Here is a 12,351-nt window from a genome sequence, read left to right as displayed (position 1 = left end):
AAGGCAAACTTTAACCTACTCGTCGAGTAGGTTCATGCACTCGACGAGTAGGATCGAGAGAGTGCAGATTTTCGACTTTTGCTGCTGGAAATGGACTAGAAACATTACCCTAAACTGTTTTGGTGTTATAAAACTTATTTTAGTTGGTGTAATGGTTGTTCTAATCCATTTACAATAGAATATATCAAAATTCCATGATTTTATGTGTTCATATAATTCTTGAAATTTTTTGATGATCATGTTCATGTTCTTATGAATTTAGAAAATGATAGGAATTATTTGCTGAATTGTTTAGGATTAATTCTTGATCATTCATGTGTTTTAATGGAGTCCATAATTTGTCCTCAAGTTATGGATTTCCAAAGGTCACCTTATTTAACACACACTTAAAACACATAAGTTACATGAAAATGAAGAGTTTTCATTTTTATGAATCTTTAATTCATAAGTTATGAAATGAAGAGTTTTGCAAAGTTACAAAACTTGCCCTCAAGTTTTGGAATTTGTAAAGTTTGACACACTTTAATAAACTTTAATTCCAACGCTTAAAGTTTTAATAGTTAAAATTCAACCCTTATACTATTTATAACATTAATGGTTAATTATTATTATTATTATTATTATTATTATTATTATTATTATTATTATTATTATTATTATTATATATATATATATATATATATATATATATATATATATATATGTATGTATGTATAAGAATAAGTCGTTTTACCGTTAGTAGGCCTCATTCACGAAGCCGGTCTATAAGGTGGGTATAAGGTTGTTGCATATAAAATGGCGACTTAATGGGTGTCCATTCTCACCCACCGCTTGCTTGATCGGTGGAGGGTCGTTAGCCGAACGGGTAGAACAATGACTTTAAATCCTCATTAAAAGTATAATGATTATTATAAAGTAACTAAACTCTTTTAATTCCTAATCTTAGTTATTTTAGGAAAAATGTGAACATGGTGCTAGTCCATGGAATTCACACTTTGTACCCTACCAAGTCGTTGGTGGAGCGTGTGTGGTTAACCGGAACACTAACTAGGAGTAGTAAGGATCACGAAGGGTGACTTAATGTTTGTCATAGATCAATGGAGCATGTGTGGTTAACCGGCACATTGGTTAGGTGATAATATTAAGGGTACCAAGTGAATTAGCATGGTTATTCATACCTTGTTTTGTGATCCTTGGCATCCCAGTCACAAAACTTGAAGGGCAGAATCGAGATTGAAACATGCCATTGAAAAGTTCAATGAATCTCAAAAGAATCTAGGAATTTCAAATCCAATTAAACCTAATAAATCGTTTCGTTTTCGTGGTGGAAATTGGTTATTCGTCATTCACCTACCTTTCAAATATATTATTACTTAGATTACGGCATCCCTCTTCTAAGTATAATATATTGTGATTGGGTCCTAGCCTTAATATTACATTTGGGTGTCTTATTAAGGATCTTATATATCTAATCTAAACTTACTCTCTTCTTTCATATGTCTTCCAACACTAATGCTTCGGGCTCTAACCCAACTAGTTCTTTCTCTCTCATGAATCTTTGTGGGAGGGTCATCTTTGATGGTTCCAACTTCATGGATTGGATTAGGAACATCAGGATGGTTACTCATTACGAGGACAAAGAATATGTCCTCGATAAGGAGTTAAAAGAACTTGATGAGTCTACTGCTACTCCTGAGGAGATCGCTGAATTCAAGACTCATGAGAGAGATGCTACTAAGGTGGCATGTATCATGATGGCCACGATGACAGCCGAGCTCCAAAAGTCGTATGAAGATTTCTACCCTTTTGAGATGCACCAAGATCTGATGGAAAGGTACCATCAGAGTGCTCTTCAGGAGCGGTATGAAATAATCTCCTCCATAATAACTACCCACATGAAGGACGGTGAATCCGTCACGGCCCACATGCAAAAGATGCAAAGGTATGTGGACCGTTTGCTGAAGCTGAATTTTAGCATCCTTGAGGAGTTGGCAATTGACATCATTTTGCACACCTTGCCTTCTTGTTATGACCATTTTCGTATGACATATCATATGAACAAGGAGGAAGTTACTCTCAGCAAGCTTCAAGGACTCTCGAAGACTGCGGAATCCGGTCTTAAGGGTAAGGCGGTTGTTACCTCTACTACTCCTACTCCAACATCTACCCCTGTTTTAGCTATCGGGCAAGGCAAAGGGAAAAAGAGGAAGCAGCCTTCGAAGGGTACCAAGGGAAAGTCTCTTAAAGGCTCCTCATCGAAGACCAAGAGCGGTTCTGTCACTCCTTCTGCCATTCCGAAGGATGCTGAATGCTTTTATTGCCATGAAAAGGCACATTGGAAGCGAAACTACCCTAAGTACTTGCAGGATCTAAAGGATGGGAAAGTGAAACTTACCCATGCAGGTATTTACACTATATTGTCTAATTACTCAACATATTCTAACTCTTGGGTGCTTGATATAGGATGTGGTATTCACATATGTTCTGATTTGAAGGGCCTAAGAAGAAGTGAGGATGTGGAGCACGGGAAGATAAACTTAATCATGGGGAATAGGAAGGCTTCACCTGTTTCCAAGATTAGATTTTATACTTTGTTGCTCAATAATGGGTTAAAATTAGATTTGAATAAATGTGTGTACTCATCTGAAATGGCGAGGAATATTATTTCTTTTCATGCCTTGTACAAACAAGGTTTTACCTTTTCGTTTGATAATGAATGTGGTGGTATTAATGCTTTCTTTAAAAATGTGTTTTATTTTAAAGCATTACCTTGTGATGGTGTGTATGAAACTGTGTCGATCGTAGACAATTTAGGAAATAATATGTTGTATATTGATTCTTTTACTAGCCTAGATAAAGCATCATTGTGGCTTTGTCGTCTTGGACATGTAAACAAGAAACGCATAGGCTAACTGCAAAAGAGTGGAGTCTTGGAATCATTTGACCTTAAATCGGATGATAGTTGTGAATCTTGTCTACTTGGAAAGATGAAAAAATCACCCTTCACCGGAACTTGCGAGAGGGGTGAGGGTTTGTTGGACCTAATACATACTGATGTATGTGGGCCATTCAAAACCGCCACAAAGGATGCTAATCGGTATTATGTGGCTTTTATTGATGAATTTAGTAGATATGGGTATGTCTACTTAATCAAACATAAGTTAGAAACCTTTGAAAGGTTTAAGGAATTCAAACAGGAAGTAGAAAATCAATTGGGCAGGAACATCAAGATGCTTCGATCCGATCGAGGTGGTGAGTATCTTCGTACCGAGTTCCTTGACTATCTTAAGGAGTGTGGGATTGTCTCACATTTGACTCCTCCCAGGACACCGCAGCTGAATGGTGTAGCTGAGAGGCGTAATCGAACCTTGTTAGACATGGTTCGCTCTATGATGAGTTGAGTTTCGTTACCAATCTCCTTTTGGGGGTATGCCTTAGAGACTGCCGCCCATATCCTTAATCTAGTCCCTACAAAGAAGGTTACCAAAACACCTCATGAGATGTGGACTGGGAAGGTTCCCAATTTGGACCACATCAAAATTTGCGGGTGTGAAGCTTTCGTGAGGCGTGAAACTCATGATAAGCTCGAACCCCGAAGTGAAAGGTGTATTTTCATCGGCTATCCACATAAATCCTTTGGTTACCTCTTCTACAGACCCAGTGAGAATGTGGTCTTTGTAGCTAGAAGAGGAGTCTTTCGTGAGAGAGAATTTATAAGCCAAGGAGACAGTGGGAGGCAAATTGATCTTGAAGAAATTTAGGAATCAATTGGTGAAGGAACCTCAGACACTAGCAATCAACCTGAGGAGGAAACTCTTGTTGATCCGTCTGACGAGTCTGTACCTCCAAGGCATTCTACACGGGTTAGGAACACACCTTCGTTTTATTATGGTTTTCATATTACTACGGAAGGTGATACGTTTATCAGTGATAGTACATTGGTAAATTTCGATGAACCTAGCAGTGTTAAGGAAGCCATGGCAGGCTCGGAGTCTGCTAAATGGAAGGAGGCTATGGACAGCGAGATACAGTCTATGTATGACAATCAAGTTTGGAACTAGGTTGACCATGTACCAGGCCGTAAAACAGTCGGGTGCAAATGGATCTTCAAGAAGAAGACAGACATGGAAGGAAAAGTGCACACTTATAAGGCTCGACTGGTTGCGAAGGGTTTTACTCAAACTCAAGGTATTGATTATGATGAAACCTTCTCGCCGGTAGCAAAGATTAAGTCTATTAGGGTTATGCTAGCCATTGCAGCATTTCATGATTATGAAATATGGAAAATGGATGTCAAAGCCGCTTTCCTTAACGGAAAGTTGGCTGAGGATGTGTACATGAATCAGCCAGAGAGTTTTGTAAGTGCAGAGTACCCTAATAGAGTATGCAAGCTTGAGAAATCAATTTATGGATTAAAACAAGCATCTCGTAGCTGGAAATTCCTTTTTTTATGAGAAGGTAAAAGAGTTTGCCTTCTCGAGAAGCGAAGATGAGTCTTGCATGTATGTTAGAGCTAGTGGGAGTATAGTTAGCTTCTTGGTACCGTATGTGGATGACATACTACTTATAGGAAATGACATCCCAACCTTGCAGGAGGTTAAGTCCTGGCTTGGGAATTGCTTTGCTATGAAGGACCTAGGTGAGGCTGCCTATATCCTAGGGATAAGGATATTAAGAGAAAGGAGTAGAAGACTAATTGGACTTAGTAAGAGTATTTACTTGGATAAAGTGTTGAAAAGGTTCAACATGGAGAATTCCAAGAAAGGAGATTTACCGATCCAAAGCAATACCAAACTGAGTAAGACTCAGAGTCTGAGTACAAAGGCAGAGATAGCTGAGATGAGCCAATTACCGTATGCTTCCACAGTTGGCTCGATCATGTATGCTATGACTTGTACCCGCCCTGATGTGGCATTTGCTTTGAGCATGGTCAGCAGGTATCAGGGGAACCCTGGCAAGGCTCATTGGACCGCGATAAAGAACATTCTCAAGTACCTGCGGAGAACTAAGGATTGGGTCCTTACCCTTGGTGGGAGTGATGACTTGAGAGTATTAGGGTATAGTGATGCTAGTTTTCAGACTGATAGGGATAATTTCCGCTCTCAGTCGGGCTGGATCTTTACCTTAAATGGAGGGGCAATTTCTTGGAAGAGTTCCAAATAGGAGACAGTGGCTGATTCGACTTGTGAATCAAAGTATATAGCAGCGAGTGAAGCAGCGAAGGAGGCGATATGGCTAAAGAACTTCATCGGAGACCTTGGAGTTGTATCAGCTATTAAGGAACCTATGGAGATTTTCTGTGACAACAATAGTGCGTTTGCCTTAGCCAAGGAACCAAGAGATCATGGCAGATCCCGACACGTTGACAGAAAATATCACTTCATAAGACACAAGATTGAAGAAGGACTCCTTGTGGCAAGGAGGATATCGTCGGATGAGAATCCTGCAGATCCCCTTACGAAGGGACTGACGAGGGTTAAGCATTTTCAGCATGCGAGGCGCATCGGGCTGAGGGACGATATTAGTTTTACATATTAGATAGTTTTCCTGAAACTTGTAAAATGTAATCGACGTTTGATGATGAATAAAATTTGTGATTTATTTATGAGTAAAGTGTTACTATCATTGTCAATTATTTACTATAGTTTCAGTTTTGCATGTTTTGACTTCCAGAATAATTAATTTATTCAAACCTCCACAATCGATCATACGTCGGAAGTAGGTATGAATCAAGATTGTCATGAATTGGGTTTGTAGATGCCTTAAAGGTGTTTAGACATGGCAATGGTTGCTGCAACATTCATGAGTACTCATAAGTTATGAGTATTGGTATAAACCCACGCTCACTTGTATCACTTCATGGAATTTATCTCGAGTGATCGTGAGACGATAACATCATATAAATCTTTAAACCTAGAGATATGAGTTGTTTCCTATGAGTTGGTTGTGCATTGATTGCACGTAAACGCATCAGTAACTTGATGTTATAAAACGTGCCTTTGTGTACAATTCAATAAGTAGTAGAACAAGCATATCAGTCGAAGTTTATCTGTTCCTTCAAGAAATAGAAGCGATATCTGGGCCCCTCGATGATTTTGTGTTGACCCATGTACCGGGCCCGGTCAGAACTAAACCGATGTGTTCAGTGAAGTTCTTCTTCAAACAAATCGGAAAATCTAGAAACAACTGCTAGACAATAAGCAAGACATAGTTCCATGTGTTTGTCCGGCTGATATCATGAGAACAGAGGATTATGTGATCACTTGTCTTAAAATGGCGCTTCATAGTTCGAAGGAGTTTTCGAGAGCTACGATTGCTGGTTGGTTCCTGAAGTTATAGGAAAATACAGTTATTAGACTTATCCAAGTGGGAGTTTGTTGGATAAGGTGTCTAAGTCCATAACTTATTTGGTATATACTTGACCCGACCGGCATGGTCCATTTGGGTTGCATCTCATCCAAACTATTATGGATAACTTTATGAGAATTATACACATATGTTTATTAATATATTATAAGTTATAATATATTAATATGAAGTTATATTATTTAATTAGTTTTAGTCTTAAATTAATTATGAATTAATTTAGAGATTAAAAGGAAGACTAATTAGATTATGGGCTATTTGTTTTATATAGTGTGGGCTAATACTCATTTGTTAATGGGCTAGGCTTATGTGGAAGTCCATGGATGATCCATGGAGCTTATAACCCATGGATCCTTGGAAAGGAAAAGACATGGGTTATTAGGGTTTCACCCTAACCATGCACACTATATAAGCATGCTTATGGAGCATGAAATGCGGCCTAAGGAAGAACTAGTGAACTAGTGTGTGTGTGTGCATGTGTGTGGCCGAAAATACAAGAGTGTGTATACTCTCTCAAAGTTTTCCAAGAGTTTGTGGTGTTTTGTGATTCCATTTGAGGCATTCACACTATTGGTGCTTGGCCCTCAAACTCCTTAGAACCAAACTCACCAAAAGGTATGTAATCTCTTCTAACTCTTTTATGTTGAAATGTTCCCCATGACATGTTAGATAGGTTATAAACCTTGGAAAATTTAATTTATTGCATGTATTTAGACAAACATAGATCCAAGGTTTATTAGGGTTGGATGCACACTTAGGAAGTGTTAGATTGCTCAAAACCCAACAATTATCGGGTGTTATATAAACTTTCACTTTACGCGTTTTATCAAAGGAATCATATGTGATTTGAAACTATCAAAGGAAATCTTTTATATGCAAAGTATAACACGATAACATTTTATCTTTTGAAATGAGAAACAATTAAGGTATTTATATAAATCAGATACTTTGCTTATATTACATTCGGTGTGTCGGTTTTGGCACTACAAAAACTACATTTTTTCATAACAAGTGAACATTTTCACTATGGGTTTATTTAACAAATGAAACACACTTTTAGGAAACTATAATAGGTATAGTTTCACGAGAATACTACAAACTTTACATACATAGAAATACTACTACGATAAGCTACGTTCATATACAATAACTAACGCACATTTTCACACGTAAATCTGTTTTATACTAAGTTTTGTGAGACATTAACTTCACGTACGTTCGAGTACACATTTCAAGTCCTGTATTATATACCAGAATCCCTTGGAGGGGGAGCATGGTGTTTGTGTATAGATCTATACGGGCTTGACAACCCGCACCCTGACTGTTAGCTACAGTCCACCTTTTGGGGTGACAAACGTCAGAACATTCCAATGCCTGAAGAATGTTGAGTATAGGCATTCCTTGTCAATAGCATGGTTATAAAACTCACATGGGGTATTAAAAACACAATGATTTACGGAGTTTTTCGGACAAATTGAAATCTTTATACTTACATACATTTACTAGAAACAAGCAATTGTCGTGAAAGAAGGTTACAATTATACTAATAGAAAATATAGGATTTTCTAGGAACATGCAAACAAAGAACAAAAATATTTCATTTCATTCAAACATTGTCATTAAATACTTATGAAACTCACCAGCTTAAATGTTGATCTACTCTTTCAAAACTACTTGTATGTCCTAGGGATTCAGTAATTACAGGTAACAAACAGATTTTAAAGAAGGGACGCTGCGGCGCCAGTTTAATTTCATATTTTGACATCATTATGTAATTGATTTTGAACATGTACACTTTTAAACAATGTAAACTTTCAATTATATATATGATGGTTGTATTGCTTTATTTACTATGTATTCATTTGTTACGTTACCACATGAAGTCATCCGCCCCCGAACGTTTCCGCCGTTCCAGTTTGAGGGTGTGACACTGGTGGTAGTGCCTACCTTCATGATTCGGCTAACCGACGCTCGTGTTTGTATCCTCTAGTAAGCGATGTGGTATACTATGACAAAGAGGGCCTTGTCTATTAATCCTTCCCTATTGAGGTTGTATAAGCCTCTTTCTGTACTCCAGAGGGGGGTGTTTGATCTTATTCCAAGTTCTATCTCTTTAAATCTATGGTTCTTCGAGGTGTCTGACCATGGAGGTTTCGTCGGGGTGGGGGACACTGCAGGGCATGTTGTAGACTTCGGGCTCTTCGTCAGAGTCTTCTACTGTTTCCATTTGTATTCATCTTCATTTGGTTTTGATTTCTCCGGATTCTCTTCCGGATTCTTCTTGTTCTAGCCACTATCGTCCCAGTCAGGAGAATAGAGGTCTCTTGGTAGTTGGGTTCCCTCCATGTTGTTCGTGCGAGATCTGGGGTTGGGGAGATAGTTAATAGGTTTCTAATCCTATAATTAATTATAGGGGTGATCCTTATTAGTCACTTCTATAATCGCACAGTGCATACAGATTATACATAATCTGAGATAAAATAGACCTTCGAATAAATGACTCTACTCTAAATCCACAACCAAACAAGGAACAGGAATTAGAGCAATAGTCAAAGATTTTGAGTCTATAATATCTTTGATTATGTATAACCTTAGTGTATGCACTTAGTCATTTTAGACCGACTAATAGGGGTCTTTAGTTTTCACATAAGTTAGTTATAGTTCTATAAAATACTCCTATTGTAACAGCCCGGAATTTCAGGTATTGCCTTAAAACTATTTTGGGACATTTTAGGAAGGGACTCGGCGAGTTGGTGCTTGACTCGCCGAGTAGGACCACGGGCTTGCTCGCGGGTGCGCGACTGGACTCGACGAGTCCAGATATGGACTCGGCGAGTCGACGCTGTTCAGCAGAAACCCTAGCCGTTTAGTTTGGATCGTATATAATGCCTCTTAGGCCGTCATTGTCCGTTTTTTTGGCCGATTGTGAAGAACCTAAGCATCTGTGGACGACTAGAGGAGAAGGGAAGGCTATTGGGACCTTGAAGAGATTGTTAGGCAAGAAGAGGGAAGGTTTTGACCAAAGGAAGATCAAGGGGATTGAGTTCTGAAGTTTGGGGACACAGAGAATACGTTTTTCAGGTAATACTTCGGATCATTCCTGTTATTTTGATGTGTACACGGATTTAGGGTTTATGAAACCCATTTGGTGATTAGATAGGTTATATTGTTGTTACCCAAGCATTTATACCCCAGTAATAGAATGTTTAGAGGTCCAGAAAGTCCCATGATTGCATATTTCGGAACCATGCGTATTTCAGGAAGCAGTTGATCGACTGCATGGCATGGACTCGCCGAGTCCAATGAGTAGACTCGACGAGTAGCTTGAAGATCCACTGGGACTCACCGAGTTGTTCTTCAGACTCGGCGAGTAGCTTGAAGATTTACTGGGACTCACCGAGTTGTTCTTCAGACTCGGCGAGTGGAGTCGGGGTGGCCCCGCAATTCTTCCACGAGGATCTCGTCGAGTCAGGTGGGGTACTCGACGAGTAGAAAGGGGACAACAGGTAAAGATGGGGAGGACGTCTAGACTCGCCGAGTCGCCCTTGCACTCGACGAGTCCGGTCAAGTTGACCGTTGACCAGAGTTGACCTGCATGTAATTTCGTAGGGTCAGTTGTCTGGAATGATAAGAGTATTAATAAGGGTATATGGTATTATAGGGAGTCTGCAGATCGGCGGATCGAGTGCGAGTAGTTTCAAGAGTTGATAGCTTACATTACTACGAGGTGAGTCTTCTCACTATACTGTACCCGGAAGGGTTTGACTGTGAGACCGGAAGGTCGTACATGATATGTGTTATTTATGCTGTAAATAGAAAGGTAGTTTCTATGCATGATATGTATGTTTATACGGGCCGGAAGGCGATATGTTATGTGACAGAAAGGTCAGGTATGATGTATGTTATATGTGCTATGTGTGTTATATTAAATGTATTATGTGTTGTAAATGTTATGGGCCGGAAGGCAATATACTATGGGTCGGAAGGCAATATTATACAGGCCGGAAGGCAATACGATATGGGCCGGAAGGCGATTATGTTACGGGCCGGAAGGCAATGTATTGTGGACCGGAAGGTCAGGGCCTGGAAAGGCGTATGTGTGTAAGTCGTATACTGGGGAACTCACTAAGCATTTATGCTTACAAGTTGTTATGTATGTGTTCCAGGTACTAGCGAGGACCATGGGAAGGCGCCGGCATGATGCATACACACTGCTGCTATTTGAGATCTTGGGGATTTTATATATGTATTTGATATGACACATGAAATAAATACTATTGGTTGAATGAAACTACTTTATTTTAAATGAAAATTTTATTTGAAAATTTGAGCTGTTACAATTGGTATCAGAGCCTTGGTTTGAGGGATTCGGGTGTACCTTCGGGTGTAACTGAACTTAAACCGAGGATTTGAGGAAAAATCTTTTAAAAATAATAAAGAAATAAATTTTATAATGGTAAAGTCGTAAACAAGAACGGAGCAGTGTGTACGATCAGCCAGCGCCCGAACGGTAAAGATTCCCAGAATACCTTACAATGTTATGTTATGCACTGAATTATGAATTGTTATGCATGCTAGAAGACTAGGTATACATGATAGGACTAGAATGGCCTGTTTTGTGATGCCTTAGTCTAGGGAGGTTGCTTATATGAGATATTCGGTAGCGTGCAACTAGATAGTGCATACTAGAAGTAGAGTACTCATTATTCGGGGTTTGGGGAGGAAGATTTGGGACGAATACTGATACGGTGTGGTCGGTAGTATTGGGCCCGTACTATCGAAGACATCGGGTCGGTGGAAGACCCAAGTAAGAATCCCTGGATATCGAAGACTGAGTAGGGTGCGTTATCGAGTACCATTGTACTTGATGGAGTCTCTAATAATTTTATGTTGTATTTCAGAGACATCATGGTTACCACACGTCATGGAGCGAGTTCGAGCACTGTGAGTGACGAGGATATTCGTCAGATGATCCAGGAGGAGGTAGCTGCAGCGATCCGGGCCGAGATCCCGGAGATGTTTGGGTCTATTAAGACCACGCTGATGGAGACATTCGAGGAGCGGTACGCCGCATTGACTGAGGCTGCAGCTGCTGCTGCTACTGCAGCCGTGGCCGCTGCCAGGCCGCAAGGGGGCGATTCGTTGCTGTTCCGAGAGTTCAGCAACACGAAACCCCCTGAGTTCGATGGGACGTAGGATCCGATTGCGGCGATAAGGTGGATCGCCGACATTGATGGGTGCTTCTACACTTGTTCATGCCCAGAGCACCTGAGGGTACGGTTCGCCTTGAACCAGCTCCGTCTGGGAGTGAAGGATTGGTGGAAGTTCGTGACGGCGAACTTCACTATGGCGGAGATTACAGCGGTGACGTGGGAGAGGTTTACTGAGATGTTCAGGGACGAGTACGTTCCCCCAGTGGAGAGGGAACGATTGATTCAGGAGTTCTTGACCCTTAAGTAGGGTACTGATTCCGTTGCAGTGGTCACACGGAAGTTTCATAAGAGGGCGATGTTCTGCCCCGAGCTGGTATCTACGGAGCAGTCATGGATGAGCCGGTATTTGGGCGTTCTGAGGAGGGATATCCGGGAGTTTGTGTCAAACTCCACCTAAGGCGAGGGAGGAGGCCGAGTCTCGGCAGGTGGATTGGCGGCCGGCTCAGACTCAGCCGGCAGCCAAGCGGGTCAAGTCCGCTGATTCGAGGATGGGAGGTCCGAAGGGCCGCACTTGCAGGAAGTGTGGCAAGGGTCATGAGGGGGCGTGTCGACCTGGTGGTTGCTACAAGTGTGGCAAGGAGGGACACATTGCCAGGGATTTCCCTAAAGGGTTTATGGTTTGCTTTCACTGCAACCAGACAGGCCATCGGAAGGCCGAGTGCCCGCAGCTTCGTCAGGGATCTACACCGACTACCAGGACTACTGAGACCAGACCGGTGAAGGTCGAGGCCCCGAGGGCTCGCGGGAGAGCCTTTCAGCTGACTGTAGAGGA

The sequence above is a fragment of the Lactuca saligna genome, chromosome 2 (genome assembly GCF_052625555.1).
Source record: "Lactuca saligna cultivar CGN05327 chromosome 2, ASM5262555v1, whole genome shotgun sequence".
Classification (NCBI taxonomy): Eukaryota; Viridiplantae; Streptophyta; class Magnoliopsida; order Asterales; family Asteraceae; genus Lactuca; species Lactuca saligna.
Note: the sequence above shows the minus strand (reverse complement) of the source record.